Genomic DNA, 5,902 nt, shown 5'->3' with positions numbered 1-5,902 from the left:
AGTCATTATGGAAGATAATGTCAAAGTTGAGGAGATTATAACCACCTTAAAATGTAGTAAATAGTGCAAAGAAGGTGAGTAATGAAAATATGCCTTTAGACTTGATAATTAGGAAAGCAGCATTAATTTGTGATAACACAGTTTATGATAGTCATGGAGGATTGTATGTAATAGTGAGGATTTGAATGAAGTATATAAAGTGATTAGTGTTTCCTCAGAAAGAGGTGAGAACATTTTTGATTGGGGAATAGTGTAAGCAAAAATCCTGAGAAAGGGATTAAAAAGACTGAAGAGATGGAGAAGATAAAAGAGATGGTAGAGGAGGAAATAAATTCAAACCTTTAATCAAGTTAGTTAATATTAATAAGTCTTTAGTGAAGAACTAAAATATTTGAATATCAAGACAGATCATAATTAAGAAAGTATGATTTTTTTTTCTTAAAAAAGTATGGAGTTAGTCAGAATGTCCAACTAAGCAGGATAAATATCTATAAAATGTTACTTTCTGTTATAGGCATTTTCTTTCACATCACTGCCCTCTTATGTTCTGATTTTAGTTGAATGAATATTTAGAGATAAATGTCATTTACAATTATTCTAGCCTGCTCTTTCAGCCGCGCTCAGAAGCAGACCACCGCGATGGGCCGCGCGATCCTTGGGCAGAGAAAGGGTGCCGGCCGGCTCTGTGTTCCGCATGCGTGTGAATCGCCGAAAGGACGTCACGCGTCTGCACGCTGTGGACTTTGCCAAGCGACACAGCTACATCAAGGGCATCTTGAAGGACATCATCCATGACTCGGTCTGCTGCGTGCCCCTTGCCAAGGTGGTCTTCCAGGATCCGTACCGTTTTAAGAAGCGGATGGAGCTGTTCATTGCCGCCGAGGGCATCCACACTGGCCAGTCGTGTATTACGGCAAGAACGCCCAGCTCAACATCTGCAATATGCTGCCAGTGGGCACCATGCCCGAGGGCACCATCGTGTGTTGTCTGGAGGAGAAGCCTGGTGACTGGGGCACGCTGGCCAGAGCCTCTGGGAACTATGTGATTGTCATCTCCCACAACCCTGAGACAAAGAAGACCAGAGTGAAACTGCCCTTGGGCTCCAAGAAGGTCATCTCCTCCATCAACAGAGCTGTTGTCAGTGTGGTGGCTGGAGGTGGCTGCATAGACAAGCCCATTCTGAAGGCCGGCCGTGCCTACCACAAGTATAAGGCAAAGAGGAATTGTTGGCCATGCGTGTGGTGTGTGGCCATGAACCCTGTTGAGCATCCCTTCAGAGGTGGCAACAACCAGCACATTGGCAAACCCTCTACCATCCGCAGAGATGCCCCTGCTGGCCGGAAAGTGGGTCTCATTGTTGCCTGCTGGACTGGGTATCTCCGGGGAACCAAGACTGTGCAGGAGAAAGAGAATTAGGGCTGGGGGCTCAATAAAGTTTGTCTTTTTCACACACACACACACACACACAAATTATTCTAGCCTGTTTTTACTTGTTCCTATGCAGCTTTTGTAAGGAACACCTTAAATTATTCCATTTGAAACTGTCAAACTTTCAGTCATGGAAGCAATTTGAAATCCTAGAATTTGATGATATCATCCCATCAATCCCTCTGTCTTCTCAGAAGAACACAATTTAACCTGCCCAGAGTAACAAGGCTCTAAACAATATTCTGAGATATTCTTATTTCCCCATCTCTAAAGCTAACAAACAACACTTTATTGTTCACATAATCTGGAATTGCAGTTTTTTCTTGTTTTATTAAAGCCATTCAACCATCTCAGTTTATTCTTAGCCTCCTCTATAGAAGAAAAAAGTTATTTGGACAATAATTTAGTGACCTTTTTCCTCCTTTTCTAGTCCACAGGCATTCAAAATAACTGAATTTGTAAAAGTTTGCAACCAAGATGAAGAGGAAAGTTTGTATGTTTTTATCTTCTTTTGTATTTTGCCATTTACTCACAGAATGAATTATTGGACTTAAATTGTCTTCCCCTTTTCCACCTGTCATTCAGATCTCGGTTTTTTTAAAAACATCTTTATTGGAATATAATTTCTTTAAAGTGATGTGTTAGCTTCTGCTGTATAACAAAGTGAAATAGCTATACAGATACATATATCCCTCTATCTCCTCCCTCTTGCTTCTCCCTCCCACCCTCCCTGTCCCACCCTTCTAGGTGGACACAAAGCAACGAGCTGATCTCCCTGTGCTATGCGGCTGCTTCCCATTAGCTATTTATTTTACATTTGATAGTGTATATATGTCCATGCCACTCTCTCACTTCGTCCCAACTTACCCTTCCCCCTCCCCGTGTCCTCAAGTCTATTCTCTACATCTGCATTTTATTCCTATCCTGCCCCTAGGTTCTTCAGAGCCATTTTTTTTTTTAAGATTCCATATATATGTGTTAGCATACATATTTGTTTTTCTCTTTCTGACTTAATTCACTCTGTATGACAGTCTCTAGGTCCATCCACCTCGCTACAAATAACTCAATTTCGTTTCTTTTTATGGCTGAGTAATGTTCCATTGTATATATGTGCCACATCTTCTTTATCCATTCATCTGTTGATGGACACTTAGGTTGCTTCCATATCCTGTCTATTGTAAGTAGTGCTGCAATGAACATTGTGGTACAGGACTCTTTTTGAATTATGGTTTTCTCAGGGTATATGCCCATAGTGGGATTGCTGTGTCGTATGATAGTTCTATTTTTAGTTTTTTAAGGAACCTCCATACTGTTCTCCATAGTGGCTGTACCAATTTACATTCCCACCAACAGTGCAAGAAGGTTCCCTTTTCTCCACACCCTCTCCAGCATTTATTGTTTGTAGATTTTTTGATGACGGCCATTCTGACCAGTGTTAGGTGATACCTCATTGTAGTTTTGATTTGCATTTCTCTAATGATTAGTGATGTTGAGAGTCTTTTCATGTGTTAGTTGACAATTTGTATATCTTCTTTGGAGAAATGTCTATTTAGGTCTTCTGCCCATTTTTGGATTGGGTTTTTTGTTTTATTGATATTGAGCTGCATGAGCTTCTGCAAATTCAATTTTAATCCACCTTGTAGTGTGACTTCAAAAAAAGTTAAATAAATTTATATAAATTTAGTTTAGATTAGAGTAAGTGTAAAAGTGACTAGAATAAGTGATAAAAATAGTGTTACTTTTCTCTACATATAAGTATTAAATTCAATTACTGGTATTCCTGTGGCCAGGGTGGGTCTGATATCAGCAGTGGTGGGCTTTGTGGATGCATGGATAGAGGCAGGGTTGGTGTCTGCACTCCCACGGTGGACCCAGGTGTGCAACCACTGTGGGTCCAGTGCCAGTCTTTGGAAGATTTGTGATGGTAGTTTTGTGAACACAGTGCCTGAGGGAAATCCAGAGAACTGCCAGTGTTCCCACAGCTGAGGTGGGGTTGAGGGCAGTGCCAACAACAGTGTATTTTGTAAGCATGCACAATGGGTGACAAGTGATCTTAGAGACTGCACTTCTTGGTGGACAGCCCCTGAAGAGGAATACTCAGTGCCTCCTTTCCCAGCAGGATTGCTCCAGTTCTGCTACTTCACACAGCTGTATAGGACCGGATTTGGGGGTTTCTATTCCATAAATTGGTGAGCAGAACTTGCTCCCAACAAGGCTGTTACAGCCACAGAAGCAAAGAGGAGGCCTTGCCCAACATCTAGTGCAAGCTCTGGTCACCACATCACCAATAACACCCCCAGTCAAGGGGAAAACAGTCAACACAATCTGAGGAAAGATGTGGTAGGCATCCATACAAAAACAGCCTCTCCTACCAAAATAGAATCATGCAGCCTACACAGCAACATTTCAACATAAAAAGAACCATTCAAGACAACAATAGATAACTGTTTCTCCTAAATTCATAGAGTCAGAGAAGTATAAGTGAAATGAAGAAGCAGAGGAACCCCTCCCAATGAAAATAACAAGAGAATTCCCCTGAAAGGACAAACAATGAAACAGACTTCTCTATTCTACTAGAACCTGAGTTCAGAAAGGCAGTAATAAAAGTGCTGAAGGAATTTAAAAAAGGCTATTGATAGAAATGCAGATCACTGTAACAAGGAACTAGAAACTAAAAAAAGGAGCCAACAAGATTACGTCAACTCAATTGATGAGATAAACACTGAGCTAAAGGCAATAAACAACACACTAAGTAATGTAAAAGAATGAATAAGTGATCTGGAAGATAGAATAATAGAAATCACCCATCAGAACAGCAGACAAAAAGACAAATAAAAGAAAGCAATATATAAGACCTATAGGATAATCTAAAGCATGCCAATCTAAACATAATAGGGATCCCAGAAAGAGAAGAAAGAGAAAATGGGATTAAAAATGTATTTGAAGAAATTATAACTGAAAACTTCTCAAACTTATAGAAGGAAACAGATATCCAGGTACAGGAAGCACAGAGGGTGCCAAACAAGATGAACCCAAACAGACTTACATTAAGACACATTATAATTAAAATGGCAAAAGTTAGAGATAAAGAGAGGATTTTAAAGACAGCAAGAGGGAAAAAACAATGTTAGTTACAAGGGAACAACCAAAAGGCTATCAGCTAATTACTCTACAGATATGTTGCAGGCCAGAAGGGAGTTGTGAAATATATTCAATGTTCTGAAAGGGAAGAATCTGCAACCTAAGATTCTCTACCCAGCAAGATTACCATTTAAAATAGAAAAAGATATAAAGATTTTCTCAGATAAGAAAAACTAAAAGAATACAGCAATGCTAAACCTAACCTAAAAGAAATATTGAAAGGTCTTCTTTAAATAGAAAAGAAATAAGAATCTATAGGAAAGAGAAAACCATAATAGGAAAAACAAATATATCAAAGGATTGAAGGTCACTTGAATAAGCCTGTATATAGATTTAAAAAATCAAAAATAAATTGTGGAATAGATTATAAGTAGAAAGGATAAACATGAAGATGTAAAAGAAGACATCAAAATCGTAAAATGTGGGGGTGGGGTGAAAGAAAATGTAGATTTTTTTTCAGAATGTGTTTGAACTTATATGACTATCAGCCTAAAGCAAGTAGATATAGAATTGGCTAACATACTTGAAAACCAGGGTAATCACAAATCAAAATCTTACTAGATTCCCCAAAACCAAACAAAAGAGAACTCAAGCATAATACAAAAGGAAACCATCAAACCACAAAAGAAAAACAAAAAGAAAAAGAGGGGGGCTTCCCTGGTGGCACAGTGGTTGAGAATCTGCCTGCCAATGCAGGGGACATGGGTTCGAGCCCTGGTCTGGGAAGATCCTACATGCCACGGAGCAGCTAGGCCCGTGAGCCACAATTACTGAGCCTGCGCGTCTGGAGCCTGTGTTCCGCAACAAGAGAGGCCGCGATAATGAGAGGCCCGCACACTGCGATGAAGAGTGGTCCCCACTTGCCGCAACTGGAAAGAGCCCTCGCACAGAAACGAAGACCCAACACAGCCATAAATAAATAAATAAATAAAATTAAATCAAATTAAAAAAAAAAAGAAAAAGAGGTCTGTCACTGAACTGTCCTGGAGCCCGAGGGGAGGGTGACCTGACTGAGGCTGCCGGCTGTGGAGGGGCCCCACCAGCTGAAGCTATGACAGTCCTTGGGACCGTGGGTCAGTTCTTTCAACAAGTAACTTAAAGACAAAATGGAAAAACAAGGAGGTTTGTGCCTGAGGTCATGTTGATGTGAAACAAGGGATGGCCACCTAGTGCTAGAGTGAGTACAACTTGGAGGAGCTTCAATATGGTGGAAGAGTAAGACACGGAGATCACCTTCTTCCCCACAAATACATCAGAAATACATCTACATGTGGAACAACTCCTACAGATCACCTTCAGAACACTGACAGAAGACCTCAGACCCCCCAAAAGG

At 40.4% G+C, this 5,902-nt stretch overlaps 1 pseudogene across 1 annotated transcript; it reads left to right on the top strand.

Annotated features, from left to right (window-relative positions):
- The first annotated feature begins 364 nt into the window (after positions 1 to 364).
- On the top strand, positions 365 to 1,450 carry LOC309611348 (large ribosomal subunit protein uL2 pseudogene; annotated as a pseudogene). Its single transcript has one exon. The product of its transcript is annotated as a large ribosomal subunit protein uL2 pseudogene (transcript).
- Positions 1,451 to 5,902: the final 4,452 nt, after the last annotated feature.

Source organism: Balaenoptera borealis, assembly GCF_965194805.1.
Source record: "Balaenoptera borealis genome assembly, chromosome: 14".
Classification (NCBI taxonomy): Eukaryota; Metazoa; Chordata; class Mammalia; order Artiodactyla; family Balaenopteridae; genus Balaenoptera; species Balaenoptera borealis.
This window is presented reverse-complemented; position numbering and strand designations above follow the sequence as displayed.